This window comes from Ursus arctos, unplaced genomic scaffold (genome assembly GCF_023065955.2).
Source record: "Ursus arctos isolate Adak ecotype North America unplaced genomic scaffold, UrsArc2.0 scaffold_3, whole genome shotgun sequence".
Lineage (NCBI taxonomy): Eukaryota > Metazoa > Chordata > Mammalia > Carnivora > Ursidae > Ursus > Ursus arctos.
The window spans coordinates 17,048,862-17,066,995 of NW_026622985.1; the positions used below are offsets into that span (position 1 = coordinate 17,048,862).

The 18,134-nt window shown below is 36.6% G+C and overlaps 1 protein-coding gene across 4 annotated transcripts in view; it reads left to right on the plus strand.

Annotated features, from left to right (window-relative positions):
* NAMPT (nicotinamide phosphoribosyltransferase) overlaps nucleotides 1-18,134 on the plus strand; it is a 401,813-nt gene that overhangs the window by 287,310 nt on the left and 96,369 nt on the right. For all 4 annotated transcript variants that reach the window (XM_057304070.1, XM_048212899.2, XM_057304071.1 and 1 more), the window contains one exon: nucleotides 3,446-3,552. The gene's annotated coding sequence lies outside the window, so the exon portion shown is untranslated. The remainder of the gene's footprint in view (nucleotides 1-3,445; nucleotides 3,553-18,134) is intronic.

An 18,134-nucleotide genomic window follows, 5' to 3' on the forward strand; every position in this document is an offset into this window, starting at 1 on the left:
GACCTGCTTGGCCAGTTAGCTGCTCCTGCCTCAGATGGAGTCAGAGAGAGACAAAGAAGCGGGAGGGTTTAGGACCGCGGTGGCAGTGGCAGCCAGGACCCAGAATGGATGGGAGTGGTGCCCGTGTTTGCATTATAAACAGATTCTGCTTATCTAAGCTGCCCAGCCACCATTCCTATTTCTTTCCTAAACCCAGTTCTCTGGACTTCTCATGAACTGTAGAAGCTACCAGATACACAGCTAATACAGCCTTTCTCTTTTCCAATTAACCGGAGATTGATTTCTGTTTTTTTTTTGCAACCGGCAGTCTATGGCATGCAGGAGAGGAGTTGCTGATAGTAAACAAATTACTTACTATCCGTGATCACCAAGCATCAGGTCTCCACTGAAGCCAGGGCTTTGGGGACACTGAATTGCTGCCACCATAAAATAGTTTGAAAGACATGAGAAATTTGAGGATGATGACATTCTTTCTTTAAGGACTGAAACTAGGGACTCTCCATGACTGTGCAGCAAGAAATTCTTACACCTTGCAACTATAGAATGGAGGGAGCTGAAAAATAAAAGCATAACTTAATCCTGCAGATTGCCAGTAACGTTGCCAGTGGAATTCACACACAGCTTTGCCAGATCTTTTGTGTGAAATTTAAGACATTGAGTCTCATTTCTGTATCTACAACACTTAGCAAAGAGCCTGGCCCTCACCCAGTAAACCTTTGTGAAATGAATGAATAAATCATCATATTAAAAGTAAGACAGCCCTGTTAACATTCTTCCTTCTTTTAAATTAGCAAAGCAGTGATAGGGCAATGACTGCTATGATCACGTACTTTGTATTTTGCCCTCAGTGGCTTTAAAAATTAGTGACTCTCCTAATCCCATCACAGTTATCTCCAAGACAGAAAGGAAATGAGGGATACACGTTCTACTGTCGCCTGAAAGCAGAGCTCCATCCTGCTGCACTGTCTCCTCTTTGGGAATTGTAAGCATTCAGTAAACTATCTTAGAATAATGTGATATAGACTTTAAAGAAGTGAAGTGTGGGGGATGGTATATTTCAAAGACAGTGAGGTCTTCCCATGGTGACATAGGATTGTGCAGTAATCCCCAGAGAGAGTGGCGGTGGAGTCAACAAACCCTTTAGAGTGTGTGTCCTCTGGGATGCAAATGGGCAGAGTAGCTCAAGGATGGTAAATTAAAGAGCAAACACTCTTTCTTTTTGCTGATGGAAACATGAGCCCAGTCTCTTCACCAGACCCTGTTTCTGGTTTCCAGTAGGTGATGAGAGTTTATGTGGCACCTTTTGGAACCTAAGTATCTGGGCAGGCACAGCATGGACTCCTGCTCTCCTTCTGTGAACGCTGGGGAGGATCTCGGGCTTCCTGACTCTCCCAGGTTGCTGTAGTACGCTCCAGACCCCTCACACGGTCGAAGTCCCTGTCCTCTCTTGATCTGCTCGTCTTACCATGTTATTCAGAGCACACTTGCTAGGTGCCTTCTGTGCCAAGCCTGGACATGGATCTCAGATTGCCCATTCCTGGCTGTGTGACCATAGGAAAATTACTTAACTTTTCTGTTCCCCTGGCTCAATATCTATAAAATGGGTTTAATGAGTGAACAGTAAATATGACCATTTGTGAGAAGTGTGTAGCATAGGGCCTAGCTCATGGTCAGACATTATTATTATTATTATTATTATTATTATTATTATTATTATTTTGATACTGGTGAGTTGGGTCTACACCTCCCAGGACCAGCTACTACTTGATGGTTTGATTAACTTCCCTTTTTGTTCTCCCATCTCCATGCCTCTCACACAATACAAGCAGGAGAGCTGTGTGACTCTCAGGTTTTCAATTGTATGTACGCTGTCAGGCTGGTAGATAGCAGAAACCTCCCACAGTTCAGCCCCCTGGCCTAGGCTCTTTCCAGCAAACTGCACCTGTTGTTTCTGAAAGAAAGGAAAGTGGGTCTGCTCTCTCTGTCACAGGTCAGCTCTCACCCGAAATGACTGAGCTCTGCCTTTCTTTAGTGCTTTTTCCACTAATTGTTCCCAAAGGTAGCTTTTCCTTTCAACATCCCTCCTAAGGACAGGGAATCCTGTGAACGATTCTGTTTCCTTCTTTGCTGTGGCTGCTAGAAAGCACAAGTCCCTCTCTGGCAAAGAGTCAGAACCTGGGGCCTGTCTGCCTTTTGCTTTAAGATCTAACCCTTACCTGGTTTCTAATTGAATCAGCACTTCCACTTCTAAAATTTATCTTATAGAAATACACATAAAACTATTTTTTTAAATGTATGTTTCATCAGAGTGCAGTTAATAATAGCAAAAAATAAGAAACTGTCCAAATGTCAATCAATAGGGATAGTTTAAATAAATTATAGACTACTTATACAATGAATTAGTAACCAGCCATTAAAATAATGCATTTGATATACATGCGTTGACGTGGAAGGATATTCAAGATATATTAAGATTATTTAAAAGTTGCATGACTCATTTTGAAAATTATTATTATAGTCAGGATCGGGCATGGAGGAAAGCCTAAGATGTCTTCCAAACCAGCAACGGTGATTTCTCAAGATAACAGATTGAAAAAAGGGAGAAGGGAAATTTTCACCTTTTACTTTACATAATTCTGTGGCATCTGAATTTTTGCAATAAGTTTTACTTTTGCAGTAATTCCCAAAAAATCTTAAGACTCCACAACCTTTCTTTCACCTTTTACTTTATGTAATTTTATTATATCTAAATTCTTGTAATAAATGTGCATTGCTTTTGGAATAATTTTAATAGTCTTAAGACCTCCCAATTATATTTCAGCAAAATGTCTGTTCCTCACTTCCAACAGCCCCACCACCAGATAGAGGCTTAGCTTTCAGAAGCCTTGCAAAGGAGGATTTATCTTGTGAGCAACCTTGGGGGCAATGAGAAGACAAATTTTGGATGCATGCCTATAGGTCAACAAATCCTCATCCTATTAACTTAGTAGGCAACCACTTGGGCATTTATCCAAAAATATTTACCGAGTATTTACTTATTCTAGGCACTGTTCTAGGAACTGGGAGTATATGCTCGAGACTGGCAATGTCATGCCTCCGTAGAGCATTCTTTCTAGTGAAAGTTTCCCTAATTAAAGAAAATGATTTCTCTTGCTCTGCTCTTCCTGAGTACGCTGGGCGGATTTTGAAACTGGTCTTTCAAAAATTAGCCTTCTGAAGCCAATAAGATACCAGAGATGTTGTTGCCCATAAATACTGTGTCAATAATTTTCAGTGCCAGACATAATGAAAATATTTTGCGGTGTATTCGATTGAGCAACATGGAAATCATCCCAATTATAAAGTGTTCTAAAGTAAGAGCATTTGAAGGAATTTTAATGCTATTTCTGTCAAGAGTCCATGTTGCTATTTATGTACGTATTCTTTCCTTCCTTCCTTCATTCAGTCAGCAAACAGCCATGAGCATCTGCTGTATTCAAGACAGTTTGGTGAAGGGAGTAAAGACAAAGGCAAGCTCCTTGATCATGAAGTCTTTATCCTCAACTAAGAGCAGTAAGTTGATACATACAAACGTTACCTAGATGTGTTAAGTTCTTCTTCTAGGTTTTATATTCTTTTTTTTTTTTTTTAAGATTTATTTATTTATTTGAGAGGGAGGGGCGGGGGGTAGGGAGAGAATCTCAGGCAGACTCCCTGCTGAGTACGGAGCCTGATGCAGGGCTCAATCTCATGACCCTGAGATCATGACCTGAGCCGAAATCAAGAGTTGGAAGCCTAACTGACTGAGTCCCTCAAGGATTCATATTCTTACCAACAGTCTGAATCCTCATCCCATTTGACCACGTGAAGTCCTGCGGTTTAGCAGGTCCCCGTCCCAAACGCATGTTCCTCTGGGAAACTTCCAAGTAAAGCACACATATCCCCAAATCTCACTCCAACTGTAGTTGTAGACTCCACTCACAACACAATGCTCTATTCTCTCCAGGTCACTTTTGCTCCCAGAATTTCCAGTACAACGTTGAATAGCAATGGTAAAAATGAATATCATTCTCTTGTCCTGATTTTAGGGGGCAAGCATTCAGTCTTTCACCATTTAGTATAATGTTATCTGTGTGTTTTTCATAGACGCTTTTTATCAGGTTGGGAGCGTCCTATTATAGTATCTCCTTCGTTGAGTCTTATCAGGAATGGATTTTTAATTTTTCCAAATGTTTGTTCTCTATCAATTCTAATAATCATGGTTTTTCCTTTTCAGTCTGTTAAATGGTGAGTTACACTAATTTTTTAAAATTAAACCAATCTTGAATTTCTAAGATAAACCTTGCTGTTCATATTATCCCTTTAATATATTGTTGGATTTATAAATTTTAGTTTAGAATTTTTGCATCTATGTTCATGGCAGATATTGGGCTGTAGTTTTCTTTACTTGCAATGTCTTTATCTGATTTTATTATGAAGGTAATGCTGGTCTTACACAATGAGTTGGAAATTATTTCCTTCTCTTCACTTTTCTGGAAGAGCTTACATACAATTGATATTAGTTCTTCAGTAAATGTTTGGTATAATTCATGAGTAGAGCCATGTGACCCTGAAATTTTCTTTCTTGGACTATTTTAACTACAATTCAATTTCTTAAAATATGTAGGGATATTCAGGTTTTTAATTTCTTCTTAAGTGACCTTTGGTAGTTTGTATCTATCAAAAATATATCAATTTCATCTAAGTTATCAGATGTATTAATCTAATGAATTATGATCCCTTTTTGTCTTTTTATTAACTGTAGGATCTGTAGTTATGTTACCACGTTCATTCCCAATACTGGTAATTTGTGTCTGCTCATTTTTTTTTCTGATTAGCCTAAAAATTTATCAGTTTTATTGATCTTCTCAAAGAACATGTTTTTGGTTTTTAATTATCTCTATTTTTTTCTGTTTTCTAAATCACTGATTTACACTGTAATCTTTTTTATTTCCTTTCTTCTACTTAGTTGAGGTTTAATTTTCTCCTCTTCTAATTTCTTAAAAGTGAAAGCATAAGAAGTCAGTGATTTGACCCCTTTTTTCTTTTTTTTCTAATTTTTTTATTTTGAATGGAAATATAATTGACATACAATGTTGTATTAATTTCAGGTATATAACATACTGATTCTACATTACCATACATTAAGAAGCGCTCATCATGATAAGTGTAGTTATAATCTGTTACCTTATGAAGTTATTACAATATTATCACTATATTCTCTATGCTCTATTTTTCATTCCTGTGACTGACTTCTGTTTGGAAGTTTGTACCTCTTAATCCCTTCACTTATTTTGCCCCACCTGCCACATCCCTCACTTATAGTCCTACCAGTGTGTCCCCATTATGTATGAGTCTGTTTCTGGTTTTCTGTTTTAGTGGTTGGTTTCGTTTTTTAGATTCCACATATAAGTGAAATCATATTCGTCTTTCTCTACCTGACTTATTTCACTTAAAATAATACCTTCTAAGTCCATTCATGTTGTTGCAAGATTTCTTTCTTTTTATGACTGAGTAATATTCGTGTGTGCGTGTGTGTGTGTGCGTGTGTGTGTGGGCACATGTGCCACATCTTCTTTATCCATTCATCTACCAGTGGACATGTAGGTGACTTCAATATCTTGGCTATTGTAAGTAATACTGCAATAAACATAGGAGTATATAAATCTTTTTATTTATTTATTTTAGAGAAAGAGCACAAGGTGAGGGACTGAGGGAGTGGGAGAGAATCTCAAGCAGACTCCCCATTGAGCATGGAGCCCGAAAGGGCATGACCTGAGCCAAAACCAAGAGTCTGATGTTCAACTAACTGAGCCATCCAAGCGCACCATAAATCGTTTTAAATTAGTGTTTTCATTTTCTTTGGAAAGTGGCTGTACCAGTTTACATTCCCATCAACAGTGCACAAGGCTCCCTTTTTCTCCACATCCCTGCCAACACTTGTTTCTTGTCTTTTCAATAATAGCTATTCTGAATGGTGGGATATCTCATTGGAGTTTGATTTGCATTTCCCTGATGACTAGTGATGTTGAACATTTTTTCATATGTCTCTTAGCCATCCGTACATCTTGTTCGAAAAAATGTCTTTCATGTCCTTTGTCCGTTTTTAAATTAGATTATTCTTTCAGTGTTGCGTTGGATGAGTTCTTTATATATTTTGGAAATTAACCCCTTATCAGATGAATCATTTGCAAATACCTTCTCTCATTCAGTAGGCTGACTTTTTATTTTATTGATGATTTCTTTCTCTGTGCAAAAGATATTTAGTTTGATGCAGTCCCATTGCTTATTTTTGCTTTCATTGCCCTTTCCTGAGGAGACACATCCAAATATATTTGCATATATATGTATATATAAATTATGTATATGTATATACATAAGTGTGTGTGTGTGTATGTGTGTATGTGTATGTGTATGTATCAGCTAAGGCTGATATCCAAGAGTTTAGTGCTTATGTTTTCTTTTAGGAGTTTTATTATTTTAAGTGTTACACTTAGGTATGTAATCCTTTTTTTTTTTTTTTTTTTGTACATAGGGTAAGAAAATGGTCAAGTTTCATTCTTTTGCATGTAGCTGTCTGGTTTTCTGGCACCATTTATTGAAGAGACTGTTTTTCCCCATTGTATATTCTTGGCTTCTTCATCACAGATTATTAGATCATATATGGGTGGGTTTATTTCTGGGCTCTCTGTCTTATTTCATTGATCTATGACTCTACTTTTTGCCAGTACTGTACTATTTTGATTATTATAACTTTGTAGTATAGCTTGAAAACTGGGATTGTGATACCTCTAGCTTTGTTCTTTCTGAAAGTTTCCTTGGCTCTTTGGGGTCTTTCATGATTCCGTATAAATTTTAGGATTTTTTTTTTGTTCTAGCTCTGTAAATACTATTGATATTTTTATAGACATTGCTTTGAACCTATGTATTGCTTTGTGTAGTATGAACATTTTAACAATATTAATTCTTCCAATCCATGAGCATAATATATCTTCTCATTTATTTGTGTTGTTTTCAGTTTCTTTCGTCACTATCTTTTAGTTATTAGAGTACAGGTCTTTCATCTCCTTAGTTAAATTTATTCCTAGATATTTTATACTTTGTGATGCAATTATAAATGGGATTGTTTTCTTTATTACTCTTTCTGCTACTTCCTTACTAGAGTATAGAAATCCAAGCAATTTCTGTATATTAATTTTGTATTCTGAAACTTATTTTGAATTTTGAATTGACTTATTACTTCTAATAGTTTTTTGGTGGAGTCCTTAGGATTTTCTACATAATAGTATCTTGTCATCTGCAATTAGAGACAGTTTTACCTCTTCCTTAGCAATTTGGGTGCATTTTATTTCTCTTTCTTACATGATTTCTATGGCAAGGGCTTCTAATACAATGTTGAATGTAAGTGGCAAGAGTGGACATCCTTGTCTTGCTCCTGATCTTAGGGGAAAAGCTTACAGCTTTTCACCATTGTGTATGATATTAGCTATCAGTTTGTCATATATGGCTTTTATCATGTTGAGGTGTGTTCCCTTTAAACCTACTTTGGTGAGAGTTTTTATCACGAATGGATGTTGAATTTTATTAAATACTTTTTCTGCATCTTTTGAGATGATCATATGGTTTTTATCCTTCATTATGTTAATGTGCTATAAAATGATTAATTTGCAGCTATTAAACTGTCCTTGCATCTCTGGAATAAATCCCACTGGATTGTGGTGAATGATCCTTTTAATGTGTTGTTGAATTTGGTTTGCCAGCATGTTTACGGATTTTTGCATCTCTTTAAAGCAGGGATATTGGTTTGTAATTATCCTTTTTTTTTCTTTTAATGTTTTTTTGTTACATTGTGTTAGTCACCATACAGTACATCCCTGGTTTTTGATGTAAAGTTCGATGATTCATTAGTTGCGTATAACACCCAATACTTGCAATACGTGCCCTCCTTGCTACCCATCACCAGCCTATCCCATTCCCCCACTCCCTCCCCTCTGAAGCCCTCAGTTTGTTTCTCAGAGTTCATAGTCTCTCATGCTTCATTCCCCCTTCTGATTACCCCCCTTTTTTATCCCTTTCTTCCCCTACCGATCTTCCTAGTTCTTATGTTCCATAGATGAGAGAAATCATATGATAATTGTCTTTCTCTGCTTGACTTATTTCACTTAGCATTATCTCCTCCAGTGCCGTCCACGTTGCAGCAAATGTTGAGAACTTGTAATTATCCTTTTTTGATAATGTATTTGCCCAATTTTGGTATCAAGGCAACACTGGCCTTGTAAAACAACTTTGGAAATGGACCCTCTTCATCTATTTCTTAGAACAGTTGGAGAAGATAGGTATTAAGTCTTATTTAAATATTTATTAGAATTCATTTGTGAATCCATTTTGGTCCTGGACTTTTGCTTGTTAAAAGTTTTTTTTTTGATTACTGGTTCACTTTTTTTACTGGTAATTTGTTTAGATTTTCTATTTCTTCATGACTCAGTCTTGGAAGATTGTATGTTTCTAGGATTTTATCAGTTTCTTCTGGGTTGTCCAGTTTGTTGGCATATAATTTTCTCTGGTCATCTTTTATAAGCTTTTGAATTTCTGTGGTGTCATTGTAACTTCTTTTTCATTTTTCTTACTAGAGTCCTTTCCATCCTTTCTCTCCCTTCCTCCCTCTCTCTCTCTTTTGATGAGTCTGGCTAAAGTTTATAAATTTTGTTTATCTTTTCAAAGAAAAGGTCTTCGTTTTATTGATCTTTTCTATTTTTTTTTGTCTCTATTCAGTTCTGTTCTTTATTATTTCCTTCCTTCTACCAACTTTGCGCTTTTTTTTTTTAAGTTCCTTTAGGTATAAGATTAGATTATTTAGATTTTTTTGTTTCTTGAGGTGGGCCTATATCACTGTAAACTTCCGTATGAGAGCTTTGGGACGCCTGGGTGGCTCAGCCAGTTAAGCGCTTGCCTTCGGCTCACGTCATAATCCCAAGGTCCTGGGATCGAGCCCCACATCAGGCTCCTTGATCAGTAGGGAGCCTGCTTCTCCCTCTTCCTCTCCTCTGGCTGCCACTCCCCCTGCTTATGTTCTCTCTCTCTCTCTGTCAAATAAATAAATAAAATTTTTAAAAAACCCAGCTTTTGCTACAGCCCAAAGATTTTGAACCATTGAGTTTCCATTATCATTTGTCTTAAGATGTATTTTGATTCCATCTTCGGTTTTTTCATTGACCCACTAGTTGTTTAGTAGCATGTTGTTTAGCCTGCACATGTTTAGGGGTTTTTTTCCAATTTTTTTTTTGTAATTGATTTTTAGTTTCATGTAGTTGTGTTTGAAAAAGATGCTTGATGAAATTTGTCTTCTTAAATTTATTGGGGCTTGTTTTATGGCCTAATATGTGACCTACCCGGGAGAATGTATTATGTGCTTTTGAAAAGAAGGTGTACTCTGCCGTTTGGGGATGGGCTGCTTTGTATATATCTTTAATTTCCTTCTGGTCTAGTGTGTTGTTTACAGCCACTATTTCTTAACTGTTTTTCTGTATGGATGATCTGTCTGTTGATGTTAAGTTGGGTGTCCTCTACTATTACTGTATTACCGTCACTTTCTCCCTTCATGTATGTTAATATTTTCTTCATTTAGGCACTCCTATGTTGGGTACATAGATATTTAACAATTGTTATATCCTCTTGATGGAATGATCCCCTTATTTTATGCAATGCCTTTTTTTGTCTCTTGTTACAGTCTTTATTTTAAAGTCTGTTTTGTCTTGTTTGTTTATTTGTTCTTGGCTTCCGTTTGCATGGAATATCTAATTCTGTCCCTTCACTTTCAGTCTGTATGTGTCCTTAGGTCTGAAGTGAGTCTCTTGTAGACAGCCTATAGTGTAGACAGCATATAGTCTTTGTTTTTATCCATTCAGTCACCCCATTTCTTTATGGAGCATTTAGTCCATTAACATTTAAAGTAATTATTGACCTTTCACAAAGATGGCACCAAAGGCAAAGAAGGAAGCTCCTGCCCCTCCCAAAGCTGAAGCCAAAGTAAAGGTTTTGAAGGCCAAGAAAGTGATGCCCTTAGGCATCCATAGTCACACAAAAAACAAATCCCCTAGTCACCTACTTTTCAATGGCCCAAGACACTATGTCTCTGAAGGCAGCCCAAATGTACTGGAAAGAGCACCCCCCCAGGAGAAACAAGCTTGACCACTATGCCATCGTCAAGTTCCCCTAACTACCAAGTCATCCATGAAGAAAATAGAAGGTAATACACTTTTGTTCATTGCGGATGTCAAGGCCAACAAGTACCAAATCAAACAGGCTGTGAAGAAGCTCTGTGGCATTGATGTGACCAAGGTCAACACCCCGATCAGTCCTGATGGAGAGAAGAAGGCATATGTTTGCTTGGCCACATCATTGCAAGGCATATGATGCTTTGGATGTTGCCAACAAAATTGGGACCATCTAAATTGAGTCCAATTGACTAAATCTAAGTCTAAATTTTTTCACCATAGAAAGTAATAATTATTGATGGGTATGTAGCTATGCCATTTTATTAATTGTTTTCTTGTTGTTTTTTAGTTCTTCTCTGTTCCTTTTTTCTCTTGCTCTCTCTTTTTGTGATTTGATGACTTTCTTTAGTGTTATGCTTAGCTTTCCTTTTTTTTTTTGGTACAAGAATGTTCACAGCTGCTTTATTTGTAATAGCCAAAAACTGGAACCAACTCAAATGTCAACCAACAAGCAACTGGCTAAACAGATTATAGCATACCCCTAAAATGGAACGTCACTCAAAGGTACAATGGAATGGACTGCTGACACAGGCAACAACATGGATGGATCTCAAAATAAGTATGCTGAGTTAAAAAGTCAGTTAAAACAAAGGAAACATTATTGTATGATTCTGTTTATATGAAAGTCTAAAAAATACAAAGTAATCTAGAGTGACAAAAAGCAGATCAAAGTCTCTAGGGATGCTAGAGGATTTGTAAATGGGCATGAGGAAGCTTGGGGGTGATGAGCGTTCTCGTTATCTCGATTGTGGTGAGGTTATCACTGTGTACACTTGTCAAAATTGATCAAACTGGGCATTCAAATTGTGCACTTCATTGAGATTCATTAGTTCAACCTCAAAAAAGCTATTTCTTAAAAAACTGCACACCGGAATGGTTTTTAATCTTTATACACTATTGTATGAACAGACCACTGCTATGGGTTGAATTCTGTTCCCAGAAAGATATGTTGATGTCCTAACCCCTGGTACCGTGTGAAGACACAGATGTTTGGAGAAGACAGCCATGTCATTAAAGAGGCAGAGGCTGGAACGATACACCTCCAAGCCAAACAGTAAATAAACATCGCCAGCAAATGCCAGAAGCTAGAAGAGGCAAGGAAGGATTCTCTCCTTCAGGTTTCAGAGGAAACATGGCCCTGCTGACACAATGATTTCTCACTTCTAATCTTCAGAACTGTGAGAGAGTAAATTTGCCATTCTTTTCTTTATTTTTTGTGTGTCTGTTGCAGTTTTCTGGTTTGTGGTTACCATGAGGTTCACAGTTAGTATCCTGTCTATATAAAAGACTATTTTAAGTTAGTGATTGCTCAAGTTTGAACACAAATCTGCAAGCTCTACATTTTTAATCCCCTCCATATTTTATGTATTTGATACCATATTTTATATCTTTCTATTTTGTGTATCCCTTAACTAGTTTTTTTAATAATTTTGATTATGTTATGTTAGTCACCATACAGTACATCATTAGTCTTTGATATAGTGTTCCATGATTCATTATTTGCATATAACACCCAGTGCTCCATGCAGTATGTGCCCTCCTTATTACCCATCACCAGCCTATCCCAATCCCCCACGCCCCTCCCCTCTAAAGCCTTCAGTTTGTTTCCCAAGTCCATAGCCTCTCATGGTTCATTCCCCCTTCTGTTTACCGCCGCCTTCATTCTTCCCTTCCTTCTCCTACCGATCTTCCTGCTGTATCTTAGGTTCCACTGTTGGTGGGAATGCAAGTTGGTACAGCCACTTTGGAAAACAGTGTGGAGGTCCCTTAAAAAGTTAAGAATTGAGCTACCCTATGATCCAGCAATTGCACTGCTGGGTATTTACCCCAAAGATACAGACGTAGTGAAGAGAAGGGCCATATGCACCCCAATGTTCATAGCAGCATTGTCCACAATAGCTAAACTGTGGAAGGAGCCAGGATGCCCTTCAACAGATGACTGGATTAAGAAGATGTGGTCCATATATGCAATGGAATATTACTCAGCCATCAGAAAGAAATATTACCCAACATTTGCAGCAACATGGACGGAACTGGAGGAGATTATGCTAGGTGAAATAAGTCAAGCAGAGAAAAACAATTATATGGTTTCACCCTTAACTAATTATTGTAGATATAATTGATTTTACTATTCTTGTCTTTAGTCTTCACACTAACTCCATAAGTGATTGATCTACTACCTTTACTATACATTTGCTTTTACTAGTGAAATTTTTCCTTTCATAATTTTCTCACTTTTATCTGTGGACTTTTCTGCCTAACAAAGTTCCTTTGATATTTCTTGCAAGGCTGTTTAGTGGTGATTAACTTTTGTTTGTTTGGGAAACTCTTTATCTCTCTTTCTATTCTGAATGATAGTCTTGCTAAGTAAAATATTCTTGGTTCTTGGTTTTTCCTTCAGCACTCTGAATATACCATGCCACTGTCTTCTGGCCTGCAAGGTTCCTCCTGAACAATCAGCTGATAGCCTTATGGAGTTTCCCTTGTAAATAAGTAGTTGCTTTTCTCTTGCTGCTTTTAAGATTCGTGTTCTTTAATCTTTGCCATTTTAATTATTATGTGTCTTGTTGTGGACTCCTTTGAGTTTATCTTGTTTGGGATTCTCTGTGCTTCCTGAACCTGGATATCTGTTTCCTTCCCCACATTTGGGAAGTTTTCAGCATTATTTCTTCAAATAAATTTTCTGCCCATTTCTCTTTTCCTTCTGGACTCCTATAATGCAGATGAAATTTAAATCCCAAATCAATTGAATTCATCAAGAGATAAATTGTCTTTGGAACCTGACCTATTTAGTTAAGCTCCAAACAAGGAATCTAGAAGTCACAAAGATCTGTTTCTGTTGGCCTTGAAGAAGACACAGTCTCCATGAGTTCTACAGCTCCAAGGAAATGAATTCTGCCAACAGTCAAATGAACTTGAAAAAAGAGCGGAGCCTCGGGTGAGACTTCAGCCCTGGCCAACGCCTTGATTACAGATTTGTGAGACTTGAGCAGAGAACTCAAATGAGCCTTCCCAGACTTCTGACCCACAGAACCATAAGACAATAAATGGGTGTTGTGGTAAGCTAGAAAGTTTGTGGTAATTTGCTATGAAGCAATAGAAAATTAATATATTTGGTAATGGTTTATTGTATGCCAGGTATTATTAATTTTAACTTGCTTAATTTTTGTTCCTGAAAATATTCTTGACCTTGTCCTTTCAGACACAGTTTGGTTACTTGGCAACAATTCGATCATTTTAGGAGATGCTTTTAAAGCTTTCTTATGCAGAATCGGAGCAGTGTTTAGTCTAAGACTATTTTTTTCCTGGCTACTGAGACTAATATCTTACCTGATTCTCCATAAATAATGAGATTTCCCCCTCTACTGGGAACAGGAACAGGCCCTGTGCTATCTCTAGATATTATTCCTTCTGATTCCTTTTGGGTAGTTTTTTTCTCCAACTTCAGCTAGTTTCAGACATATGCAGTTACTGATCAGTATTCAGCTGAAGACTTAAGGGTACCCAGTGCCAATCTCCAGAATGTGCTCATGTTTTCCCTCTCCCCGTCCCCCTCCACTGCCCATCCTGCCCTTCAAACTCCAGCTGCCTTCATCTCTCCACTCTCTAGCTCTGAGTCTTCAACTCAGGAAGTAACTGGGTTCTTTCTGCCTTCCCCTTCTCTGCACTATCACCTGAAACTCTCTCCAGATAGTTAGCTGAGGTAATTGTAAGACTTGTTCTATTTCCCATCTCTTAGAGAATGCTGTTTTTTATTTCTTGCCATCCAATGTCTTTATGATTGTATCCTTTTCCTAGTTTTCTGATTATTTTAGACAGGAAGGTATATCCTGTCCTAGTACTCCATCTTACTAAAATTTGCTATACTTCCTTGTATTATTATTTTAGTAATTGCTCTTACATTCTTAACTTTTCATAATCCACTTACATTAAATATACCACTCAACAGAAATTTTGAAGCCATTTTTTCCATATGTCCCCATGACTTATGTTACAATTATTATATATAATGCATCTATGTTTATTATAAATTACACACCATTATAATTTTTCTTTAGAGTTATGTGATTCATATAAAGAAATTAAGAAAAAAGCAAAAAAATATGCTTTTACATTTGCAAGTATATGTTATTTGTTCTTTTGTAGAGATACAAATATCCATCTAGTATTATTTACCTTCAGCTTGAGAAACTTCCTTTAGCAATTTTATAGTTCATGTCTGCTGGTGATGATACTTTTAGTCGTCTTCTTCTGAAAATATCTTCTTTTTATTTTCATGCTGGAAGGATATTTTACTCTGGAGATAGAAACTGGATTGATTATTTTTTTTTCAGCACTTTAAACATAGTTCACCCTCCTCCGTCTTCTGTGGTTTCTGATGAAAACACAGCCATTAATTAAATTATTGTTCCCTTTTATATAATGTGTTGTTGCTGTCTTTCTCTGCATGCTTTAAAGACTTTCTCTCTCTTTGACTTTCAACAGTTTGGCCATGATGTGTTTTAATGTCAGATTCTTAATACTTAATTCTATTTGATGTCCCTCAAAACATGTTTTATCTATAAATTTCTACCTTTTATCAAATTTGGGGAAATTTTTTTGCCATTAAGATTTTATTTATTTATTTGACAGAGATAGAGACAGCCAGCGAGAGAAGGAACACAAGCAGGGGGAGCAGGAGAGGAAGAAGCAGGCTCATAGCTGAAGAGCCTGATGTGGGGCTCGATCCCACAACGCCAGGATCACGCCCTGAGCTGAAGGCAGGCGCTTAACCGCTGTGCCACCCAGGCACCCCTCTTTTTTTGCCATTTTTTAATCAGGTATTTCTTTATTTAATAAAAATATATAGATTCAAGTTACTCACAGTTTGGGTTTCCCATCAATTATGACTTGCTGTGATATATGACTTTTTGGTTTTATACTGTGTTAAAAAAAAAAAAAAACATAGAAAAAATACCAGAAGTGTAATATTTCTTCCCCAACTTTGAGCATTTTAAACTTTCTTATTTTTTTATTATGTTCAGTTAGCATATAGTACATCATAAGTTCGTGTCGTAGTGTTCAACAATTCATTAGTTACGTATAACACCCAGTGCTCATCACAACACATGCCATTTTCTGTTAAACTTTTTTTCTCTCTTCTGGGATTCCTATTTTACAGATGTTAGAGCACTTCGTATTTATGTAAAAGTTTCTGTTCTTTTTCTTTTTTCAATCTTTTTTCTTTTTTGTTCGCATTGGATCATAACTACTTGGGTTTTTTAACTGAAGTATAATTAACAGTATTATATTTCTTTCAGGTGTACAATATAATAATTCAAAAATTCTATACATTTCTCAGTGTTCATCAAATATATGTACTCTTAATCCCCATTATCTGTTTCATCTATCCTCCCACCTCCCCTCTGGCAGCCACCAGTCTGTTCTATGTATTTAAGAGTCTGGTTTTTGTTTCTTTTTTTTCCTCTGTTCATGTGTTTTGTTTATTAAATTCCACATATCAGTGAAATCATATGGTATTTGTCTTTCTCTGACTGACATATTTCACTTAGCATTATACCCTCTCAGTCTGTCCATGTTGTTGCAAATGGCAAGACTTCATCCTTTCTTATGAGTAGTATTCCATTGTTTGTATATACCACGTCTTCTTTATCCGTTCATCTGTCATTGTTTCTTTCTTTTGGCTGTTGTAAATACTGGTGCTATAAACATGGAGGTGCACATATCTTTTTGAATTAATGTTTTCTTTTCATTGGGTAAGTACCAAGTAGTGAAATCACTGGATCATATGGTAAATCTTATTTTTGATTTTCTGAGGAAACTCCATATTATTTTCCGTAGTGGCTGTGCCAGTTTGCATTTCCACCAACAATGCATGAGGGTTCCCTTTTTTCTACATCCCTGCCAACACTCGTTATTTATTTTAGCCATTCTGACAGGCAAAAGAGCTAAATGAAATGGAGATAATCAATAGGCCTGATAGAAAATTCAAAGTAATGGTCATAAGGATACTCCCTCAACTTGAGAAAAGAGTGAAGGATCTCAGTGTGAACTTCAACAAAGAGATAGGAAATAAAAAAAAAAAAAAAAAACAGAGATGAAGGACTCAATAACTGTAAAAAAAAAAAAATACAGTAGTAGATTAGAGGAGGCCGATGAATGGATCAGCAACCTGAAAGACAATAATGAAAAGCAACCAAGCTGAACAGCAAAAAGAGAAAAGAATAGTAAAAAATGAGAATTACTATTGAATCACGTACCCTGTCATCTCCAGGTAAGTCCATTCAGTGAATTTCTTATTTCAGATACTGTATTTTTCAGTCCTAGAATTTTCATTTTGTTTTCTTTATTTTTATTTCTCTTTTGAAATTTTCTACTTTTCTCATTTATTGAGCTCATATTTTGTTTTACTTCATTGAGAACCATTATAATAGCTGTTTAAAAGTCCTTGTCTCTGTTATCTCTAATATCTAGTTGCTCTAAAGTACTGACTCAATTGGTTTTCTTTTCTCCTGAGAATGTGTTTAATTTTCATGGTTCTTTTTATGTTGGGAAATTTTGGATTTATCCTGGAGTTTGTGAATGGTAAGTTGTATAAATTCTTTATTTTGTTGTTCTCTCTGACCAGTGATTTTCTTTTGCTTATGTAACTCTGTTTCTTGCATGGCAACTCCAGTCTCAGTTCAAATCATCTGTCTTTAGCTCAGATGACTTGAGTCTGTTTTACGTATAGGTGGTTGAGGAATATGCCAGAGAATCTGGTAGATAGAATTTGTGAATGTTCTTTCTGTCTCCTCTTCTGGGATATTTCAACTCTCTTCATCATCTATGATTTCCCCACTAAAGGGAGTAGATTTCCTCGTGACACCTTCACCACCATGCACTGGCCATCTAACCAGGCTAAAAGCAACAGATAACTGGAAAGTTACTTCATACAGCTCCTGTTCTCCAAGTATTTATTCCTCACCAGTGTCTGTCTGCTTCTTTTCTCTCTCCAGTGTCTTCAAATCATTGGGGGTTTTTTGCTTTGTGTCCAGGTTTTATAGTTATTTATTGCAGGAAATTTTTCCAGAACAATCTTATTCCATCATCACCTAATCAGAAATCCCTCTTTTAATTTCAAGAATCTTGTCACTTGAGGTCAAATACTTTCTTCAGAGTCTTGCAGAAACTTGTTCAACTGGTTCACACAATGAAAAGTATCTGCTGAGAAGGCTATGTTTGTATAGCCATTGTTCCTCTTCAAAGTATTTAGCAAAATCTGGCCCATATTATCTTGAAAGCACTTCTAAATTTCATCTTTAAGCTCAAAAACCTTGTTGAAAACTCTTCCTCTAGTAAATCACCAAATTTATGTGTATAGCATGATACTTATGAGGCCGTCCAGGTTTTCCCACACTTTATATTCTCAGGTGAATAGTTTTGTATATCAAAGTTAGCCATCTCATAGCAGCATCCTCAACTTTCTTTTGTTTCGTCACCAAGAATGTTTGGTAATAGCACTTCACTGTGAAGAAGGTAGTGTGTTACGACAATGTGAGGACATTTTTTTTAGCAAGATGTAAAAATCAACCATTAACAAGGGATCATTAGTACAAAAATCAACACAGTTCTCCCAAGAGAGAACTTTTGTTTGTAGATATGAAGGCTAAACATTAATTATATCTTGGCCTTCACTTCTTGTCGGCAATACTTTCTGTTCTTGAATTTCACAGTTACTTGTGTATCTTACCAATGCATGGCATTTATTGGGGAAATCTGCTTCATCAGTCTAAATAAAGAAGCTGTGTAGCCTTGCAGTTTATTTCACAAAACCTCTTCAAGTTCATGTAATGTGTCATC